Source organism: Caloenas nicobarica, chromosome 3 (genome assembly GCF_036013445.1).
Source record: "Caloenas nicobarica isolate bCalNic1 chromosome 3, bCalNic1.hap1, whole genome shotgun sequence".
NCBI lineage: Eukaryota > Metazoa > Chordata > Aves > Columbiformes > Columbidae > Caloenas > Caloenas nicobarica.
The window spans coordinates 66,277,075-66,300,767 of record NC_088247.1 but is presented as its reverse complement, the minus strand read 5'-3'; the positions used below and the strand labels follow the sequence as shown (position 1 = coordinate 66,300,767).

General features: G+C 42.3%; 1 long non-coding RNA gene across 2 annotated transcripts; it reads right to left on the bottom strand.

The window, feature by feature from the left end:
- Nucleotides 1-3,073: 3,073 nt before the first annotated feature.
- On the bottom strand, nt 3,074-4,964 carry LOC135987605 (uncharacterized). Of its 2 annotated transcripts, XR_010606031.1 has the most exons (4): nt 4,696-4,964; nt 4,403-4,574; nt 3,974-4,102; nt 3,074-3,739 (listed from the first exon to the last, which is right to left on the bottom strand). It is a non-coding gene; the product is annotated as an uncharacterized LOC135987605 (long non-coding RNA). The 2 variants fall into 2 exon arrangements; XR_010606030.1 differs by having other exon boundaries at nt 4,403-4,964.
- Nucleotides 4,965-23,693: the final 18,729 nt, after the last annotated feature.

Sequence of the window (23,693 nt, the reverse complement as noted above, 5' to 3'; positions counted from 1 at the left end):
GTCATCACCGAGAAGAGCCTGGCTCCATCCTCGTGACACCCACCCTTTATATAATTATAAACATTGATGAGGTCACCCCTCAGTCTCCTCTTCTCCAAGCTAAAGAGACCCAGCTCCCTCAGCCTTTCCTCGTAAGGGAGATGCTCCACTCCCTTAATCATCTTCGTGGCCCCGCGCTGGACTCTCTCCAGCAGTTCCCTGTCCTTCTTGAACTGAGGGGCCCAGAACTGGACACAATATTCCAGATGAGGTCTCACCAGGGCAGAGTAGAGGGGAAGGAGAACCTCTCTCGACCTACTAACCACCCCCCTTCTAATACACCCCAGGATGCCATTGGCCTTCTTGGCCACAAGGGCACAGTGCTGGCTCATGGTCATCCTGCTGTCCACCAGGACCCCCAGGTCCCTTTCCCCTACACTGCTCTCTAATAGGTCATTCCCCAACCTGTACTGGAACCTGGGGTTGTTCCTGCCCAGATGCAAGACTCTACATTTACCCTTGTTATATTTCATTAAATTTTTCCCCGCCCAACTCTCTAGCCTGTCCAGATCTCGCTGGATGGCAGCACAGCCCTCTGGCGTGTCAGCCACTCCTCCCAGCTTGGTGTCATCAGCAAACTTGCTGATAGTACACTCAATTCCCTCATCCAAGTCGTTGATTAATATATTGAATAGTATTGGTCCCAGAACTGACCCTTGAGGCACTCCACTAGATACAGGCCTCCAACCAGACTCCGCCCCATTGACCACGACTCTCTGGCTTCTCTCCTTCAGCCAGTTTGCAGTCCACCTCACTACCCGATCATCCAGTCCACACTTCCTCAGTTTTGCCATGAGGATTCTGTGGGAGACGGTGTCAAATGCTTTGTTGAAGTCAAGGTAGACCACATCCACCGCTCTGCCATCGTCAATCCACCTTGTTACGTCTTCATAAAAGGCTGTGAGGTTGGTCAAACATGACTTTCCCTTGGTGAAGCCATGTTGACTGTCCCTGATGACCCTCTTATCCTTGATATGTCTTAAGATAGCACCAAGGATAAGGTGTTCTATCACTTTGCCAGGGATGGAGGTGAGGCTGACCGGTCTATAGTTGCCCGGGTCCCCCTTCTTGCCCTTTTTGAAGACCAGAGTGACATTTGCTTTCCTCCAGTCCTCAGGCACCTCTCCCGTTTCCCAAGACTTGGCAAAGATGATGGAGAGTGGTGCAGCAATGACTTCAGCCAGCTCCCTCAGCACCCGCGGGTGCATCCCATCTGGACCCATGGATTTATGGATGTCCAGATTGCTTAACGGGTCCCTAACCCAGTCCTCATCAATTAAGACAAACTCCTCCATTGCCCTGCCTTCCTCTGGGGCCTCAGGGGTACGGAGCTCCTCAGGACAGCCTCCAGCAAAGTAGACAGAGACAAAGAAGGCATTCAGTAATTCTGCCTTCTCTGTACCTTCTGTCACCAGGGCACCCACCCCATTCATCAGTGGGCCCACATTGCCTCTGGTGTTAGTTTTATCTGCCATGTATTTGAAGAAGCTCTTTCTGTTGTCCTTGACCCCTCTCGCCAGGTTTAACTCCAAGGAGGCCTTCGCTTTCCTAGTTGCCTCCTTACATCCTCTGACAACTGCCTTATATTCTTCCCAAGTGGCCAGCCCCTCCTTCCATGATTTGTAAACCCTCCTCTTCCACTTCAGTTTGCCCAGCACTTCTCTGTTTAACCACGCAGGTCTCCTGGCTCCCTTCCTTGACTTCCTGCACGTTGGGATGCACTGATCTTGAGCTTAAAAAAACAAAACCAACTTATCTAAAGCAGGATTTGGGACTTTGCTATTAAATGGCTGCAGCAGAGTCACCCTATAGACAGTAATGGTCTGCATGGTTCAGTAAAACAATACTCTAATCCCTCGGACTTTCTTAAGCTAATTTTGGAAATAGCCCTGCCATTTGTAATGCAGCACTTTGTCTGCACATAACTATTTTCTGCTGCAGCCAGCAGTAGTTAATTCTTTTTGACACTCCGTCACCCTAGCAGTTGTTTTATTTTGGTTTTGATACTGCCTAGGCACGGAATAGCAGGACAAGGAAAGTCTCAAACCTTGTCTGAAAGATGGAAAATTTATGGCTGCAAAGGGCAGCGTATACCAAAGAGCTTTTGGCTGAGGCTCACCAATGAAGCAATTCACCTATTGGGTGATATGAGGGCAGAGCAAGACGAAAGTAAAGTTCCATCGTTTCTTCCCATCGCAACAAAAAGGTTGGCAAAGAATATACTTGATATCAAACAGAGCTTCCTGCTGTCTCCAATTACCTGGGAGTTTGGAGCCTGCAGTTCGAATGATGTTTCCTCCATAATAGGGTTGACAGTAGAAGTGTGGAGAGACTGATGGGTCTCCATGCAGGCTCAGATTTGGAGTTCAGGCTCATTCTTTATTCTCAGAGTGGAGCAGATAATAAATGTGTAAATAAATAGTTAGATAGCTCCTCAGAAAAGAGCTGTACTTTCTACAGCTGACTTCTTAGTCTTGGAACTGCTGCCCTTATGTTTAACTCAGTGATTTTTCCTTCTGAGAGGAACGAGAACACCCTCCAAGGTGTTAAAGACTGAAGAGAACTGAACGTGAACAGCTGCTAAACCACAAACCTCCTTCGCCCTGTTCTAACTGTACCTGATGTAAACAACGTAGCCATACGTGGTCTTTAGAGAGAAGGAGGTCTTTCTGTTCCCTGCAACGTCATGTGTTCAAAGGGCTTGTCTCCTGTTCAAAGGCCAGGTAAAGAGGCTCATCACACGGAAACGACTAAGACTTTAAATGCCACAGAATTCAAGAATCACCATTCGTTTATAAGGAATTCCAGTTCCTTACATTGGAATTTAAGGGGGAAAAGAGATGGAGTGGCAGGGACGCCTCACCCTAAAACAGCTCCACTAGCATTATTTAGAGCCTGTCCTGTGCAACGCAAATTTTCCTCCCCGGTGCTGTGACTCGGGATGACGTCTCCACTCCCTTAATCCTGGATATGGTCCAATCGCTCCTTAGACAGAGCTCTCTCATCCCACCCAGAAAATACTCGTTACTCACAGCTGCAGAACACAACTTTCTGCACTTTTTAAGGTAAAAGGCGGACTTCAAAAGCACCGTTTGCTTAACTGTGCATGACTAAAACCACCACTTCATGTAAGATAAGGGTGCACTTCCCATTTTCCCCTTTGGATAGACAAGGATTATGAGATTATCCAAATTTTGAGGCATCGGTAAAAAGTATACTGCTGCTGCCACTGCTGCTATGTGACGATCAATGGAATAAAATCAACGCCCCAAAGAAATCTTCACAAATGAGAAAATAAGTTGTCAAAAAATACAAGAAGTGGTACACATTACATATAAAACTCATATACAAAAAAGGGCTAACTTTTTTTTTTTTTTTTAAAGTCCAGACAGTTTCTTAACATTCTCTAGTTCATTGATTTGAGCCTACCACACACTGACTTTGGGCTATAGTAAAATAACTAGTGGAGATAAAATACTACTAATATGCTTCAGTTGGAGAATCGAGGTACCAATCTTGATCACCGCATTAAAACTGCTGCATGTAAGGATGGCCGAGAAGAAACAGCTCTTAGGCGCTGTTTCCCTCCTCTTCCCATGTCAAACCAGCACTGAACTCTGGTCTGCAGAGGACTGGGTCAGCTGTTGTCCATTAGGAACTTCACCAAAGGACGACCCTTCACAGTACTGCAGATCGATTGCTGCCAAAACAAACAAACAAGCAAACAAACAAAATGAAATACAGTTCAAAAAAATGCAACCGATACTGCTAAAACTAAAAATACAGATGACACCACTAGCAAAAAGCCCCCTAAGCTCCCAAAACAACCCCTAAACGATTACAAAAAAAAGATATTTGCAGTGTCCATCTTTCCTCTATTTTTCAACCAGGGGTAATGGTTTACGGGCTGAACGCCCCAAGCACGGAACTTTACCGGTTCCCTTCAAAGAGAAACAGCACCGTTTGTTTTCCTACAGTGCACGGTCACAGTAAGCTCCTCCAGACGCTGCTTCATAACCTGGATCGTCTTTTTCTTCTTTGACAGCCATCTTTTTAGCATCCTCTGCCGAAAGAGAAGACCTCGAGTATTAATATTCGGAACAAAAATGATCAAAGAGTGCTTTTATCAGAGAACACTTGGAAAAACAGCCACGCATTTTAAAGATCATTTTGCTCCCCTTAGGTAATTAAGACTATACTAAAAAGAGAGTGGAACCCGTAATTCTATGCCACGTAATTTAGAGAAGATGGCACGTCTCTTCCCTCCCCTTAAATGCTTGATTTCTTTTTGCTTAGGAAACGGTTCATTGTGTTGCACGTCACACTGCATTTTAATAAAGGACTAAAAAAATAGCCACTATACCTTGCACAAGTTGCAAGTCGAACGTGTACTGCACCTCCTGTGCCTCCGTGTTCAGTGTGATGCCTTTCAGCCAATCCCTTCAGCCTTTCAGCTTTATGGAATAACAAACTTTATCTCGCGCATGAGGAAACCGAGCATGTCTCGCACCGGACGATGGCGTAACGTAGCAGAGCTCGAGACAAAGAGCAAGAAAAATTGCGTTACTGGTCCCTGAAAGAGGAGCTAATATTTAGCGTATCAAGAATAACTTACATGGTTCAGCTCGCTGTTTTAACCCTTTGTACAAACCTCACCTAATGCCACGAGTGGCTGTGGGAGAGGAGAAAAGGAGCCTTTTGTTTTTCTCCATCAGCTAGATGTCTTGCTCCAAAGAGAGGGGCTGTCTGACGATCAGCTGCTGAAACCGGGTCAATTTTCAGCGGTTGTTGAAGTGCTGCAGGAGCAGCGGCACCAGCGTGTCACAAGAAGTACCATTTACAAGCGTACGTCAGAAAGTCAAGCGCACTCCGGAGCTCCCTGAGCAGGAGGGAGTCACGGCCTGCCAAGAGTTTTACTATAACAATTCTGCTTTGAGGGGAAAAAAAAAAAAAAAAAAAAAAGTGGAAATAGCAGGACCAGTCTCTCAACTTCTCTGTCAAGGCTCCCTGCAGGCTGACAAATTGCAACGCCATTACTCTATCCAGTCTGACGAACATCTGCTTTCTCGTTTTCTCATCGAGAGACAGCAAAGGCTCGACACCCAGAGCAAAGCCGGCACGACAACGGGTTTCTCCTGCCGGCCCGCACCCGGTCCCGGGGCAGCTGCTCCCCGCCGCTCCGCACGGACGGGACGGGAGTCACGGCGTCTTATTGAGAGCGGTTGGGAGCCGGGCGACAGAACCTCTGTGCTCTCTAGAAACGCGGTCTTTGCCACGATCTCAGGAAATCGCTTGGTGACGATCACCAGTTTCTCTGACAATTCCTCCGGCAGAAGGAGAACAGAGCTGGGTTGTGCCTCCCGCAGCCTCTCCGAGCCTCTCCCTCCTCCTCCAGCTCCGAGCGGGACAATTCCCAGCTTCCCCCAGGTGTTCATTCCTGAGGACGGGATCCCGCCGGTGCTCCGGAAGCCCGCAGTGCCCGGGAACCCCCGGGGACACCCGTTCCCCCTGCCCGGGCTCCCGCCACTCGGGAGCCGCCGGGGCGCCCGCCGCCCCCGCCCGGCGCAGCCGCAGCCGCGGTCCCCACCCTGCTCAGCCAGGCCCCGGCGGCGGATTGGCTGGTGCGTGTGCCACGGGGCTGCCTGACGCCCTCTCAGTGGCCGGCGTCTCAGTCCGTTCTCTGTGGGCTGGCCAATGAGCTGAGGGAGAGGGCGGGGAGAGAGCGGGCGGTGTTGCCGCAGTAACGGCGGGGCCGGGGCTGGCGGCGGCCAAGGGAAGGGGGGTCCCTGGTGGAGGCCCGTGGTGGTGGGCGAAGGGTGTGAGGGTGCGGGGAGTGTGCGTGGAGGGAGCCCGGTTGCAGGTGCGGTGGAGCAGTGGGACAGGCTCCCCAGGGAGGTGTCGGGGCCCCCTGCCTGTCAGTGTTCCGGAAGAGTTGAGGGAGTGCAGTGCAGTGCAGTGTTTTGATCAGCTTATTGCTTTTACTTCATCTCTTCCCTCTTGATAGAAGAGAGAAAGAAGATGGTCAGGCACAAGCATGGAACCTCAGTTCTTTCTCAGTCACTAATATTGGCCAAAAATGTGCCTTGTTTAAGATGACATTTTAAAGTAAAAAGAAATAGAGAAGAAAAAAAGAGCAGAAACAAGTACTGAACAATGAGAAACTTTGCCCTCATATGAAGGCAGCTCCACCAGCATGAAAATAGACGGACCAACAGATGCGAAATCAAGGGAGGCTTTCCAGTGATTGCTCAATCATTTCATCCGTTGTTATCGCTACACGGCTTCCCGTCAGCAAGTCAGTGGTGCGCTCAGGATACCGCTACAAGGCCAAATCCTATTCACTGAGGAGCCCCAATTAGCCCTGTGATGTCAAGGGACCTTTTCACATCCAACATAGTAACATTGTACCAGAATACAGGTTATCCACTTAGAAAGCTGGATGAGTGAAAGCAAACTGGAGCACACCCATGTACCACTTTTGGGGGCTATACTAGATTTTTACAGTGAGCATCATAAGATTCATTCTGTTATTGCCTTTTCCACTATTAGATAAGCATTATTCAGCAGAATTTTCTTCTGGTTTCTATTTTAAAAGAACAGAAGACCTTTTAAGGGAATCCATACACAAGTTTTACCAAGAGTAAATTGACTGAATTCACAACTGTAACAGCCACCTTGTCTTTGAGTTTATTGGATGAGGAGCTCTAGATAACCAAGACTCACAACCCATTCTGACCTGTCTGAATTGATTCCCTCCCAGCTGCACAGCCAGAGAAAAAGATGGGTTGGTCCTCTGGCTTTAGGGCTACAGAAGTAATTAGGCAGGCATTACGCACATTTTTCACTGATAGCTTTGGCAGAAAGACTCAGTTACACAAGACTAACTGGAGCAGCCACCTCTGACCCTCACATGGGCTCCTACCCCAGGGCAGCCTGAAGCAGCAGAGGTCTGATGCCTGCACTCCACACTGTCCCGGGACAGCCTGGTCGCCATCACAGACAGACACACACCAAAGGAAAAGTGCAGATTTGTAAGTAAATATCCAACTCTTACTGTTCCTACAATGACTCTTGGTGACAGCTTACTCTCATTTTGTCTTTTCCATGAGGAAAAAACAACCAGCTCTCAAGATGACAAACTTCCAGCATAATCATATGTTAACAATGAAGAATGAAGACAGCAAGAGAACTTTCCACCTATAAAACATGGGCCTCCACCACACTCAGTAATACCCAAGAAGTACTGAGAAGTGAGAGAGATTTTTGTTTTAAGGGTAAAGGAATTAAAGGAAGATAATACACACAGGATTTGTTTTGCAGGTAACCCTTTCAACTTCAATGGAGAAGGCAATGTAATGTGACAGTTTTAGGCTCTGACAGGTTTTTACTGCAGATTAGTACTTCCGAGGTGACCTGTTATTTTTTTTGGAAGGTTGCATAGCCACTGCCCATAATAGTCTAGTTTCTTTGTTGTGCTAAGATGTCCTGTTCAGTTCATGTACCACCTAGCAATAAACCCTGCCAGGCTGTAATAACTCCTCAGGGCTTACTATGCTACATTAGAAGACCAGAGGATGGTGAATACAATACACATTTTATTAATCTCTTCCTGCCTATTCCAAAGCATGTTATTTTATTTCAAATGAAAAAGAGAAGACTTCCATTCTCAATTAATAACAACAAAGAAAACCCACCTGTTCTGGCAAAAAAACCTTTCAGTGATTTTATGAACTACTGAGTCTGCAGAAACTGGAGCTGAACAATAAAATTCACAAAAGAAAACACTGGCAACGTTTTAGATAAAGCTGCCTATATAAAATCTGCAGTGAAAAGTAACACTGCTTTTGAAAATTCCTATATCCAACACTCAATCTCTGAGGAGTTTGTCCATGTAATTCTCATTATAGTTGCAGCTGTATCCCAAAATAAGGTAACTGAAATAAGGACTATATAGGTTTGGTTTTTTTACCAAGGCTACACTAAATATATGTTATATTTCAGTTATAAGTTTTTGCCTGAAGTAAGCTAGTTTCTCTAAGCTTCTCCTGTGTTGTAATTGGCTAAATTTCTCCATGGGAATATTAATTACTTCAGAATTCACACTTGCAGTATTTTAATTGAAATTTGGAAAAAAATGAAAAAAAATAACCCAATGCTCCCAGCAAGTATAATCTCACAGGTTCAGGAATATTCAGTTAGGTTAAAGATAGTACTGCCTTTGAAGATAAGTCAATACTTTTCTATGAAATACTCTATTTTACATCAGAAAAGGAAAGGTTTTTTGAGTTAATTTGTACTCCTCTTAACACGAGGGTCATTGTAAACTTCAGAGTTTAAAGTTTCATTACTTAAAACTTCAGAGAGTTCCACCTCATCTTTTAGAGGTCATAGAACATGACAAATACACAGACCACTTAAACAAAGCAAACTAATAAACCTCCCCTGAATGTTACAATAGAAGTCTGCTATGCCATATTGAGTTCCTATAGGCATCTAAATTGAAAATACTAACTAGATTTTTTTTTAATTTACTATACAAGTCACAGATTAATTTACAAAATAAAAGAACCAGTTAGCTAAACAGCACAAGCTTTCTTGTCTTTGTACCTTGAATACAAATTATTTCCGTGGACAATCTCCTTTTTCTTTGCTTATTTTTCTAGCATAGCTCTATTTTCATAAGCCACTTCATTTACACAAGTCTGAGACAGAGCATTCATCTTTATCAGTGACAAGCAAGAAGGCTACCTAGCAGCACAGTCTGGAAAGCTACCATCAATGCATTAGCTGTAAACCTTAGGGGTTTTTTTGTTTTGTTGGGGGTTTTTCTGTTTTGGTGGTTTGGTTTGGTTTTTTTAATAGGACTTACAGACTAACATATTCTTAAGTACAACCACAACAGGGTTTCCTTTGTCCTTAGAGTTAGCTACACGTTTCAGGTAGAAACAGACAACCTACATCTTTTATTAACAGGAGCACATATATCAAAATCCCTTCACATCAGAATCAGATTTTTGATTTTTAGCATCTAAAAGAAAAGAGCAAGTTTACAACAAGAAAAGCCCCTACACTATGGTAAGCAAAACCCTCATTATATTAAACAACAATGCCTTTTTCCAGTTTCTTACTATTTGAAATCACTACCTTCTCTTACTCAACTACCACACCCCTTCCCTAAATAGGGTTCTGTCAGCTGTCTCTTTTATTCTCATCAAGCAGATTTAAATTAACTATTTAAAGTGGGTGTGTGGTTTTTTTCCCCTCTCACAACACCACTTAGAAGACAAGAGAAGCAGTAAAATAAGGTAGCTGTTGCACTACTTTGCTGCTTAGATACTTCTATATTAAACAGGTAACGTAGATTAGAGTTCACCCGTAAAACACGATATGCATTTTTGTTGTGATGAAAACAACATTGCTTCTTTTCATTGCTGTAGTATTCCTGTATAAATATCTTAATAATTTAAAGTGCTTCAATTTTTAAAAACTTTTAAAACCCCAACACTACTAAAATGAATTCTACTACTGTTACAGAATTCATGTTGCACTTTGCTAGTTTACCATCCAGTTGTACTCAAGAATACAAGTAGAACTGAAATGGAAAAACAACAAAATTCTGCTCTTTGTCCTCTCCCGGTGGTTGCTACCCTATGGCAGATAAACCTGAACTTTATGTAAAACCAGTTTCTAGGAGCTGTAGCTTAAAGCCTGCTATACTAAGGTCAACCAGCACTTTATATGCAGTGTTATAAATTATTAGGCCAGAAGATGCTTATTTGTGGCAGTACTTTCCCCGAGGCTGGGACAAATAATCAGGGTGGAATTATTTCTTCTGAGTTAAGTCTGCCCATGAGTCAGTGAGGTGGTTGACTGACATCGCTGAAGTGACTGAAGTATTTCAGATGCTTTCAGTGAAGCAGGTGCTGTTTGTAATCCACATGTCTGAGGTGGGGAATGTGCTTTATCTGCCCATGGTGTCAAGGCGGTGAGTTCTCTTCTGAGAAATAGCAGAACACAAACTTTTGTCTTCCAAAGACACTGCTATGTACATAACTTATGTACAGTGAGAGGGAAAAAAAAGTACAGGGTGTTTCAAAAAGATGGACCCAGTTTGAAATAACTTTGTTTCGAAATTGGGTCCATCTTTTTGAAGCACTCTGTGTTTTTTTCTCATGGGAACTCGGGCAGAATGCAAGTGCATCTTCAGTTTACTGTGAATAGGGAAGCTGTGGTTCACTTTTCCTTATTCTACCTTCTACTAAGGAAACTATTGTACCACTGTGATAGATTGGGGGGAGAAAGATATATGTGAAGCTCTACTCAAAAAGATATGAGAAAAAAATCCTTACTACAGATATCAAAATGAAAGCAATCAAATAGAAAAATAGTCTGGGAGAGCTTTTCTACATGTTACTTCTCTTTTAAATGTAAGCTGTATTTATCATTATGTGGTTATGTTGCAGTTTTTCTGGTGTCTACCTCTCTGGAACAAGGGCACCACAGTTCCTCTGTTCTGGATCAACCAGAGCACCCTCTCCTGGTTCCTCATACTTCATGGTGAACACTGCTGTGTTTGTGCAGAGGGACATGCTGTGTGACAGGATAAATAGCACTCCCTCTAGAGTGGTGTCCATCTGCTACTATTGGGTATTAATGGTCTTATGTATTCTAGGAGATTTTTCTTTCAGGTAAGTGCTCAGCCTTTTTAGGGAACTGCTAGAGAAGAGGAGGAGAAAAAAAAAAAAGGATAAATATCTAGCAGGAATAAATATCTAGCAGGAACACAGTGGTCATCCTGTAGTGTGTTCTTAATGTCTTAGGTGTAGCTTTCAATTAAGGTGTTTGTTAAAATAACAATGCTTTTTTTCCTTAAAGCAATATTTACTTATTTACTCTCTACCTCAGTTTTAAGTCAGGCTTCTTGCTCAGGAAAAAGAACTCTTCATTATGTTCCTTGCATATGAACAGTTAAATCTATCTCTTTTCTTTCCCTGTGTAATTATTGTATTTACCTCCATGGAAAAACTGATGTTGTATTTCTCCTCTCAAAATTAAATTCAAAACCTATCATTAACAGTATAGTTTGAAGTGCAATTAGGGCTTTTGCTAGCCTGGAAATGTAAGGTGTTACACTGTGGTTTTGGGACTCATGTTTTGGGAGATGAACTGTATAGCTAGTAATGATGCTTAAAATAAAAGTGCAGGACTCTTTCAAGATTATGGAATTTAACCATGTTAAGAATAATTGCAAAATAAATGCAAGCCATCTTTATTCCCTTACTTGGTGCAGTAAAGTTTACATAGAAGTAGTCTCTAGAGGGAAACTATGAAGAATTAGTGACCTGAATACTATGATCTTTGTATAGGTTTTGTGGGTTTTTTAACTGCAGTCTAGTAAATATTGACCTACTTTCTTCTACTGTAGCATGTTATTCGTTCCACTTTTCTCCAGATCTCTCTCAAATCTGAAAGTCCACATGTAGTTCAGATATTACAGAAAGAACAATATGTAATAAGTCACAGCAGATGAAAACTCAGTCCCAATTTCTTGGTAGGTAAACTCTGTGGGAAGGATTGCACTGGCAACTTGCCAAAATTTTAAGGACTATATACAACTTGTGATAAAGAAACTGTGTACAACAGCATTTATTGTACCTTCCTTATCAGAGGAACAGTCATTGCTTGTTTTAGTCTCTCTAGCAACAGAAGTATAAAATATAGCTTTGCCCATGACTGATTCCTGGTGTTCCAAGTCCAGCCAATCTTTTCTCAAACAGATTTGAAGAGACGTCCTGGGGAATTGTCAACATCAGTTACAGTCATGCGGAGTCTGATCCTATAATTGGATGCCACTTTGTTCCTTTATGTAAAACTTCGGAGGATTGCTCAGGCCCATGAACTCAAGCAGACAATTTGATTTTTAGATTTGAGAAGAATTACTGTACTGACTTAGTAGGACCAAATTTTGTATTAAATGCTTTTTCTTTTTTTTTGTTTAAACAGAGAGCATGCTGGAATAAGGCAAGCATGTTGAGTGAGAGACATATACTGTGCTTCCTTTTCTCTTTCAGAAGTTTAGTCAACTAAAGATCAGAAATTGGTTTGGTAGTCATTATCACTTACAGGTAACGCAGCATACCTAGCAGATCTGATTGCCATATATTACCTTTTTACTAGCTGATAAATATGCAACTGTGAATTATTTTGGGAGTATTTTTGGACAGCAGGCTTGTTTCCTTTTCATGGTTGCCTGCCATAGCATTTGTTATTAATGATTCTCCTTTTGTTATTTTTGTTACTGTTGCTGGTTTTCTAACACCAACAAAAACTTGATGGGTTTCTAACAGACACAGAACTTGTTTTTTTCTCTTTCGTTGTACTCAGGTCATCATCTGTCACACTGCTATGAGATACCATCAGGCAGAAATGACTAGTGCTTGAGTTCCCTCAATTAGAATTAGTGCTTTAATTACAGGATCATCAGACCTTATGAAGCAAATACAGGTGCTACAGCTGACAGACCTTATGCCTGTGGTTATTATGTACTTTATCCATGTATATCCTCAGCCTGTTTATGTTCTATTACAGCTTCAGCCCTACCTGATGCTAAATCAAGGGGTTCAGAGTTGTATAAGGAAGCCTGAAAATTAATTAGTGGTGACAACTAGGAGCTTTGAGAGGCCAAAATTAAGACTGGAGTCCTGTCTCTGTATGCTGAGTGAGAAGCAGCCACTATCCTAATCCTTACATAGCCTGCGACTGAATCAGAGAGTTCAGAATGTGAGAAAAAAATAAAGAGGAAACCAAGGCATTAAAATTAAGAAAGAGAAAGGTTTTATAAAGGTGCTAATGGACTGTTAGGTTCTCATTTTGTGTCTACTTCTACTTTGCACTATTTCTGCATAAATGACTAGGAGGAGATAATGCAGGGTATCTTTAGCAGAAGTGGTTCACAACTTGCATTTATTTCAGCAGAGCTCTTTAAGAGTACAGTGCTTGATGGACAAAAGCTGATTTCACAGGTTCTGGTCCTCAGCATGTAAAGCACACCAGGTGTAATCTTGTTATTAAATCAAATGTAGACTTCAGCTGAGTTGGAATACCTAAACGGAATAAAAATAGGTAAAAAAACTGTAGCTGGAGTGCAAAACTCTTGCTAATAGTTTGGCTTGTGTTTTGATATGGCATATACAATTAGCACAGCAAAGCAATATAAAATTAAAGGCAATCCTTTATTAGTCTAATAGATCTTTAGAAGGACAGGTTTGGGGTGTTTATTTCTCTTCCGAATCACTGCCATTTGTGGGAAATGGAAGGGAGGATAAGAGGGCTTTCTGAAAAATAAATGTGCTTAGCTGGCCTGCTAATGTTGAACCATCTGTTTTCAGCTGGATTGCTAAAGCCATGCTACCAGAGAGGAGGTACTGGTTTTGGGGGAATCAAGGAGAGTGAAGGATGGTCAGCACCTGTGGACAAGTACGCAGGTACAGTCTCCCTGGTTTTTATTGCAAAGTACTTTGGGCAAAGCATGGTGGGGAGCTGCTGGCTTCTGACTGCAGGCGAAAGTGCCCTTAGAGTGGTGTGGGGCGAGGGGCTTGTCTGGCGTTTATTTGGATGGGGAGAGAAGGGGCAGCAGGGGCAGGGAACCGCATTTCCCTCCAGACGAGAGGAGTGTGAAGACGCTGGCTGCACAGAGGGGTGCCCTTTCCCTTCTCCCCCACCCCGAGCCAGAGGCGGCGCTTCCCCGGAGAAACCTCCCCCGCTGCCCCCCGGGGCCGCGCCGCTCCCGGCCCGACAGCGCGCCACCACGCGGCCACCAGGTGGCGCCATCGCGCCGCGCCGGAACGGGCCGGGGGGACCCTGCCGGGGCTCGCAGGGGCGAAGCGCAGCTGGTACCTCCGGGGCTGGAGAGGGGAAACAGCGCTATGAGGAAGCAGTGGACAAACGCTGCGTCTCCGAGAGAAAGCACTTAGGCAGCCCACTGTCTTGAACCATGGCAACAGGACGGCCCGACGTCTGCCGCTTTTAGGGGTGCCTCCACGAAGAACCGGGGCTGAGGTCCACAATCTCAGGGGGAGGAAAAATTTTTAAAAAAGCCTGCAGGGCTCCAAATACAGCCTAATCCCAGAGCTAAAAACATAATAACGCCTTTTGCCAGCAGCTTTTCCACTTCTCAAACTGCCATCAGAGTTGCTCAGCCCTCGGTTTGCAGTCGGGTGTTCAAGGTGCAGGCTGCACTGGCTTTACTGATAGATCAGAATGTCTTGATCAAGCTCCCCAGAACGGTATTTTCTTCATGAGGCTTTTGGAATGTGGTGGGTTGAGGCTGGTTGGATGCCAGGTGCCCACCAAGCCACTCTATCACTCCCTTCCTCATCTAAGTGGCTTCATCTAGGTGTTCCTGCTCCAGCAGGGGGATTGGACTAGATGATTTTTTGAGGTCCCTTCCAATCCCTGACATTCTGTGATTCCTCAGCAGGAGGTAGAGAAGAGAAAATAAGACAGGGAAAAAAATTGTGGGTCAAGATAAAGGCAGCTTAAAGCAAAAGCTACATGGAAACAAATGAAAATGAAGATTTATTCTCTACTATTCCCAGCAGCAGGTGACGTCTGCCCATTACCCAGGAGTCCAGGCTTTAGTATGGGTAGCCATTTTTCTGGAAGACAAATGTCATAAGTAACAAATCCCCCCCTTCCCCCTCCTTTCTCTTAGGTTTTATTCCTGTGCAGACATCATATAGTATGGAGTGTCTCTTTGGTCAGTTTGAGTCAGCTGTCCTGGCTGTGTCTCCTCCCAAGATCTTGCCCACCCCAGCCTACTGGTGAGGTGGGGGGGAATGCTGAAGAGAGCCTTGATGCTGTTGGAGCACTGCTCAGTAGAAGCCAAACAGTGGTGTATTATCAGCAGCTTTCTAGGTACCAATACAAAGCACAGCACTATGGGGCTGCTGTGGGGAAAATTAACTCCATCCCAGCCAGACTCAATATATGGAAAAAAGTTTTGGTGGTAAAGGAGCATGAAACAAACTTGAGAAGAGGCTACAGACTGTGCCCAAAAAAGTCAGGAGCTGCGAGTGTAGAGTTTTCTAAGCTATCTAACCTGTGAGGTGGTAACTGCTGGAGCAAATGTTCCTTTGGGAATTCTGTTGTAAGGCATTTAGTAAACATTGTCAGTGTGATAGGAAAACTGAGGCTCAGGGAAGCTTTTCTCAGAAACAACTCTCTTGATATCTCTTGTCTGATGGGCATAAGAATAAATCTTAGTACATCTCTGTACATGGATTTGAATACAGCAAAAACAAGACAAGACTGCATTTGAAAACTTTTTAAAACTTGGGCAAAAGTTATTAATGCATTATGCTTTTTTGGTTAGTTATGCTGTTTGACAACTTCTTGCATTTCACTTATCTCTCTACTATCACCAGAGTGGTTTTAGAACAGACATTCGAGAGACTGATATTTTTGCAGATTGTAGGTTGGCTTCCTGTCCATTTAATTATATCTGAATAGATGCATATGAAGCTGAAATGCTAAATTTGGTCACAAGTGAAAGCATTTTTTTGGCCAGTAGGACACATACCATGTATCTGGTTGCATAAGAGTTTTTAAACTATATAATCTTGTCTTGTGAGTTTTGCAGGGTAAGCATAAGACTGAGAAGGATCACCTGGCTCATAACAGTTCATTCCACCAGTGACTGGGCTGATGAGATAAACTTTATTTTTCCTTTTAAAATCTTGTTCTGGGGTAAATTTTGGGAGGTGTGTCTTTAAAGCATTATTGTAACATTGCTTTGCTGTTAAGCTGAAAAGCTCCATGAGCATATCCAAACTTTGCCTCAGCTGTGCCCCACTGTCCTTCTGAATGCATCATTTAGTGACTTCTGAGTGATTTTGGGCTACCTCTGTCATTGTTTAATGAGAGCAGTTGTTCAACAAGTGCATTTACATCAAGAACAGGTCTGTTGATATAAAATGTTCTTAAATGTTCATGTTCTTGTAGTAGTACTATTACCCAGGCAAAAATAATATTTCAGTTAATACACAAAGAGCATACCAGTGCTAGTTACTTAAGGTCTGCCCTTTAAGAGAGTGCCCACTATGAAATACATTAAGTTTGACAAGATGATTTCTGCCCTGTGACTCTCAAAAATGGTTGGGAGTCAACAGTCCAGATCTTACAGCTATGAAGTCTTTAAAAAGCTGACAAAGAGCTTTTAAATACTTTATTCCATCAATTCGGACCAATGTAAGGTCTACCTGTTATTACTTAGTAAAAAAACCCTACAATTATTTGATTACTCTAAGAACAATTCTTATAATAAGTGAATATAAAGTTTCTCAGTGCTTACATCCTTGTAGCAGTAATATTTTTCATCTGTGCATTTGTAGTTTTATATGGAATTGAAAGGCTATTTAGGCCATATGCCTCTCATTATCTTACATTAAGACTATAAATGCCCTTAAGAAGTCTAAGTTTTAAGAGCCTGAGAGTCCAAGGTGGAGTGTACTTGGGGATATCAAGCATGGCAAAGCATACCTGCTTAGCAAAATGTATTTTCTTAAAAAGGTTATGTGGATTATGAGTTGTCCTGTATCAAAGCTAAAGCGAACAGAGTGATTTGGACTATATTGTGAAGTATATATCAGTGTTCCTACACAAACAATATGAGCTTTTGCTCTCTGTCCCAAGCAATGTACCAGATTCCCCTAGTTCAGGTACCAGCAGCCAATATGCCCTTCCCAATATGATTTTATTATTATTTTGAGCTGTGGGTTTATTGCTCACAAGAGGGTGGTTGTCAGGGTTAACCAGAAGGGTGGTTTCTGTACAGCTTGCATTTGGGCTAGCACAGTTTTAGACTGGGTAACTGTAGCAATTGCATACCTTGGTTTGTTTTTTGTTTTGTGTTTGGTTTGTTTTGTTTTAGTTCAAGTGAGTTGTTTTCAAAATGAGTTACATATTAAACTATATTGGAGGGGTTTTTCTTCCAAATAATAGGTAAATTACCATGGGAAAATGCAACTTTGTACCTATTTCAATGTATTTAAAAAAAAAAAAAAAAGTCCTTCCTGTATTTTGGCTTTAAAACTAAAGAATAAAAACTTCCCTGAACTAAAGTATCATGCTGGCTTAACTAGACTGTTTCGGAGACCACTCAGATCTAAAAGGGTCTTCTTGCTTTTGCACTTGACAAATTTAAAGACACACCTGATAGTGTTACTGGTAAGCTCTGCTAGACCCAAGCCAGCCAGCTCCCAAGTCTGTCATCCTCCTGAGCTGAATTTTGAATGCAGGGATCTGCATCTGGAGACCTGAGTAGTTTGGATGCATGGGAGGAGCTAATTTCCCTCTGGTGAACTGCAAGAGTTTGGCACACCTGAATAACTGTGCGTTTGTCAGCTCAATCCAGCTGAGTTCAGTAGCTCTGAGCACTGCCTGTGCTACAGCTTAGGTGGTGGTTTGCAGAGCCACACAGTATTTGTAGTTTGCTCAGTTTCTCATTATCCTTCATAATGAAGAGCTATAACTATATTGACATGTATACATGTAGTTAATGAGAGCCAAGCATCTAGTTCAGAGTGTTGAAAGTGACTATACTCATGTGGCAAGCATTTCCCTCCCTGGATGGAGTTTACAAATAATTTTTGTTAGTTACTGTTTTGTGCTAGGTATTGGCCAAGAGATAACAAAGATGTGTAAGGGGAGTGTGTCTCTGGACTCTTGAATCTTTTGGATAGCTGAAGGATTAAGAGGTATTTCTAGACATTATTAACCACTTCAGTGGACAAAGGATTCTGCACACAGTGTACGTATCCGTATTTCTTCCCATCAAGCTCCACTGTCATCTCTTGCTACATCAGGGATTCTGCTTACTCTCTGCTGCCTACACTTTCAAAAGAGGAGGATACCTGCTTGACCCGCATACACTGTGATTTTTTTTTTTTTTTTAAATATCTGCTGTGCAATTTTATTTGTTAAATGTTTGTCTTTGTGAGCTGGGACAGGTAATTCTTATTCTTGGAGGAGGAAGAAAGGGATTTGCTGACATTCCTTCAGTTTAGCTCTGATCTACCAGTCTTACAGATGGTCTAATTCAGGGGTGTCAAACTCCTTTTCACCAGGGGGCCACACCAGCCTCACAATTACCTTCAAATGGCCAGATATAATTTTAGGACTGTATAAATGTAACTATTTCTACATGTATACAGTCCTAAAATTACATTCGGCCCTTTGAAGGCAACCGTGAAGCTGATGTGGCCCCCAGTGAAAAGGAGTTTGACACCCCTGGTCTAATTAATGGCAAAAACCAGTAAGCATGCGCTCAGGCCTTGCTTGAAGCATATGGATGGTGTTGTCTAATACCATTTAGGAAGGATGATCGTTTCCTCATACAGAACTTGAGCATTACACTCAAGGGGTCCTTTTTTTTTTTTGCTTGTTTTATCCCAACCATATATGCTTTAATTGAATTAAGTAATTTTTATTAGGGCACCTGGAGAGAAATCTGAGTGTTAACACAAAAAGCTAACTGCCCTGCCAGGAACATATACTAGTTCAAAACACAGTTAATAGTGCAAATAGCAAATATTGTCATTCCAGTATGTGTTTTCAGTAAACACATTGGAATGAGAATACAAGAGGATAAATAAAGCATAGCTATGTCTGTTTCTTCTGCAAAAGTTGTAAGTAGCCAGTGATTTTTTCCTCCCCCCCACAGGATTTTCCTTATCACCCCAGGTAAGGTGGTGGCTATTTAAAATTCCTTGGACTTTTATGCTGGCCAACACCTTGCGTGTGTACGTGTAATAACCTCTGCTCGCTTATTTCCATTTAACTTTTCCCATGCAAGGCTTTCATTCAGACTGACCTGTTCTTTTGCAAAGCACAAGCATGTTTTTGGGAAGAAAACAGATTTTTGGTATAGTCTGGGCTACCATGGACTTGTGGTGTCTTTCCTATTGCTAATGAGCTGAGCCTCACTGTCCAAGATCTAACAGAGGAAGCAAGTGAAAGAAAATCATTTACTTCACTAACTGGAATTACTGTTTACTGAAAGGTTATGGAAGAGATAAAAATTCCATCTTTTTAGACAAAAAAGTGCAATTGATGTGACTGTAATGAGGTCACAACTTGCCAGAAAATAAGTTCTGAAACTGGAAAACCAGGCTTAACAGCTGAACATGAGAAAACTGTCAATGTGATAAGAAGCCATATTGCACCTCTGGAGACTTTCTTCCTCAAATGTGGTGGCTTTTTTTTTTGGTCAGTGGTCGATTAATCATTACAGACAGTCAGGCTTAATCAGTATGAAACAAACCTTGGCTATTCCTTCATGTCTGGTCTTCTATAGATTGTGATTTTGGTAGATATCAGAATATCAGATACCAGAATATCAGATATCAGATGCATGTGGTGAGTCTAGACCAACCACTGCAGAAAACCTTGTCCACTTCCATATATACCTTGTCGCAAAGGCTTATGCCTAGGAGATCTACCTAATGATTTTATTCTCTTTATTGTGGTATTTCACATTCTTTTGATAGAAAAAGTGATCTTGAGCATTGGCTAAAATTTTGATCTCATGCCTATGAAGATTTTTTTTTTAAGATAATGAATGTGATAGCCTAGGTCTCATTTGTTAAGCTTGAAGTAAATTTAAGTAAAAAAGCTTGAGACAATTTTTTTCATTTTGTTACATTATTTGCTTTACAGTAAAGACAGAAACTATGGAAATGACTCTTAGTGTATTGTGCTTACTTTTTTATTCTCTGTAATGAGATTGTCTTAGCAGACTGGGAGAAAGAACTCTGGTTTTGCAGCCTTATCATTGCAAGTTGGAGATTGGGTATCCATGGGCAGGATAGGGAAAGTAACATAATGTGAAGGAATGATCCAAATTGCTGGTTGAGGTCTGCTCTCCTTGCCATCAGCCCGTGTGTCCAAAGGAACATGAGCCACCTGGTAAACACTTTCTTGCTTTTTTTTTTTTTTTAAATGAAACAGTATTCTCAGCCCATCATCTCTTTTATTCTCACTTCGGGCTTTTTGACCCTAGGTTTGCTTGTTGCTCTACAAACAGCACCACCCCAAATAAGCAGTTGTTTGCTGTTTATAATGTCTGAAATCTGTCAATGAATTTTCCTTGAAATACTTAAGTATATTTTGGAAAGTTTTTTTTTTTTAGTACTGGAATTGAATTCTTCAAGAAGATTTCAGTACACATATATTTTTTAATACATCTACTGAAAATCTATTTTAAATTTTGTTTTACTTTGAGCTTCCTTCAAGCAAAAAGTGGATATGCTTGTAGTTGGAATTGGCTATAAAACATTTGTTATGTCTTTTATGGTATTTGCAAGCTGAGATTATAAGGGTGTTCTATCCTTGTAGTTCTGCTGTTACACTAAAATGAGATAAGCATGCTATAATTGTTGCTGCAAAACCATTGCCTTTATTTTGAAAGAATCATCTTATTAGAAGCAGAACTAAATGGTGACTATGCAGCTATAGGAAACCATGATCACTCTACCTTGCAATTGTACACTATAATCCAAAACAGGATGGCACAAAGTTCAAACTTCAAGATTATAACTCTGTACAGAGTAAGAAAACATGAGGAAATGCTTCCTGGCTGAGCTTATTTTAGCGATGTTGGAAATGCCACAGTAGGTGTGACTTGTATTGCCAACACACTTGCATCAGGTCATCCAGACCTCCTACAAAAAAGTCTGAGAAATGTTACTTGAAGGTAATCTGTAAGTCTTTCATCTGCTTTCCTGATAAAAGCAGTTCCCTTTGAAATCAACACAGACTTACAGAGTGTGCATCTGAGAGCAGAAGCTGGCCTGTAAATTAAAGCTTCAATTGCCTTTGAATATGTTTTTCTGATAGTCTTAAGGTGATTTCTGTGATGCTGAGAGTCTGACACCACCATGCTAGGACAAGTACAAGATATTCGGAGTAAGTAAAGCCTGACCAGAAGGAACTGCGTCGTAAACTAACTGGGATTCCTAATTATCAGGCTATCACTGCACTGCTTTCCTCTATTCTCTGTGCCTGCTGGGATACCAGCTCTCCCTCTTGACACTTGCATGTGGTTTTAAATCTAACACTTGTATGTGGTTTCCTCTGCTGAGGGGAAACAACAGGGAGTTCCACACTTGGACAGAGGATGTCTTAAGGGCATTTGCCAGTTAGATACTTGTTTGATCTATTGAGTCTGTATTTGGACTTGTCAGAGGTAGGAGAAAAGCAGACATACTTATTTTACCTTCTCATATGGAAAAAACTCACTAAATAGAAGATTAAAGATCTCTTCAGTCTCGCTTTTCAGAATTGCAAAGCTAGGTGTTTGCATTCACACAGGAGGTGTGTCCCCACCATTGCAAATCCCATATATATAATTAATCGACATGTTGGAAAGCACGTGGGATCTTATTTGCAAAATTGAAGTTTCTGGCGTGACTTTCGGCAGTTGTGCAGAGCGTTGGAACTGCAGGAAGCTTGTGTTGTGCAGCAAGCTGTCACTCATTCTGCACCACAACACAGTGAGAAATCTCCCAGCTTTGATATGTTATGAGTAATAGTGCAAGTCATTGACAGTCTCATGGGGCAAGGTGGCCTTGCCCCAGAATGAGCCAGTGTTTCTGCATTAATACCATTTTCATATTACTTAATCTGTATGTTTGCTTAATTTAGAACATTTAGTTATAATCAAAGACGTATTACAGTATTCATTCTGTAGTCCATACTGTGCTCCTATGCTTTTTTCTACTGCTAGAATTAAATAGGATTGTTAAAAGGCTTTGTTATCTAAACTCTTTAAGTGGTAAATGTTTTTGTTTAAATGTTTATTAGAGACCTACAGTAAACAGGCTAAATGGTGGGAGACAGGAATCGCTTGGTTTCAGTTTCAGGCTCTGTGCTTTTGAGGTCAAGGCTTTGTGCATACATCTCCAAATGTAAATCCTACCTCTCCTTCTCTGGTTTCTGCTTTATTCACTCTTCCCCTTTCTTCATTGGAATAAATTATGCTTCTGGAATAAATATTCTGGAAAAGCAAGTGTGTGGAAGTTCTGTGGTCACTTTGAGGCCAATTTCAAAATAGTTTTTGCAAAACTTTTTCTTGTGCAGCGTTCTATTCCATCCATTTTAATAAGAAAAACTAGACTTGCTTCAATTTCACCGAAAAAGAAAGCTACCAGATCCTAAAGGATTGTTTGCAACTATAGTATTTCAGTAAGTTTTCAAAACGAGTACAAAGCCAATAGTTTTACTAGTCACTCTCATAATACAATGAACCCCTCCACAATAATTTGAATAGAGTTCTCTCTTCACATTTTATTTACTCTTAATTCCCACAGGAAAAGAAAGAACAAAAGAGGAACAGAGGCCTTGTCCCTCCTGGTAAGCATAATGTGCTTCTCTTAGATGATCTGTGAAGGGGGCTCAGGTTGTGGCAGAAGACTGCCAGAAGGTTCCACTGAGCTACCTAGTTCACACAGTAACAGTGTTACTCAGCTGTAGGAAGAGACCTCAGGACATCTCTAGTCCAACCTCTGGCTCAAAACAGGGTCAGCTGTCAGCTCTGCTTGAGTTACTAAGGTCTTTATTCCTATGGGATCTTGGAAAGGGATGGAGACTGCACAACTTCTCTGGGGAACCAGCTCCACTGCTTGGCTGTCTTCACAATGGAATAGGTTTTCCTTTGGTTGTGTTAGAACTTCCCCCGCTTCATTTTAAGACTCTTGACGTCCTGCTGTGTACCTGTGTTAAAGAGCCTTATTCAATTGTTTCAGAATTATCAAAAATGTTAAGGAGCCTTATTCAGCCATTTACTTTGCAGGTATTGGATGCTATTGAGTACCCTGCCTACCACATGGCTATCGTTTTTTCAGTCAGAACAGACCCAGTCCTTTCATCCTCCCCTAACAGGGCATTTCCTTTAGCCTCCTGACCCTCTGGGTGGCCTGATACTGCAACAACGGTGGTTGCTATTGATGGGCATTTTCTCTGAGTAAGCCTGTTGGGGAGGAAAGACTTCCAATCCTGTTTGTAACAAGATGTAATGATCTCTTTTGTGTTTCTGTAATAACTGAGCTGTAGGATGCCAAGTCTGTCTCAAACGCTGGGCTTATATTAATTTGTAAGTTACCTTGTTCGTTGAGTAAGGCACATCTCGGTTTGGAAGGCTCTGGCCCGTAGTCGGAGTATTTGCTGTCCATGAAGAGCCCTTGTGGCGCTGGTCTGAGAGACGCTTGTGAGGGCAGGAGGCTACGGTCTATCCAGAGCATGGCTGAGAGACTTGGCTGGAAAATAATGAAACGCAACCCAGACTGGAGCCGAATTCACACTGTCATAGCTCTGCTGTGTCGGTAGAGTTGAAGGAACATATCTGAGCTCTGGAGAAATGGCAGCTAACGACAAACCTAAGGTTTCATCCTCAATGCTTCTGAGCTCCTTGAGGCGCTCTCTGGCGAAGGTGAGTCATGCAGCAGCCTTTGTGTTTGAGGGAGCAAAAATCTGTGCCCTGGAAGCAACTCCTCCTGTTCGATAGAGCTGCTGCTGGGATTTCTCAGCTGAGGGAAGGGTTTGTGCTCCAGGGGGAGGCGGGTGCTCTGCCAGGCTGGCGTGGCCGTCACTGGGGGACA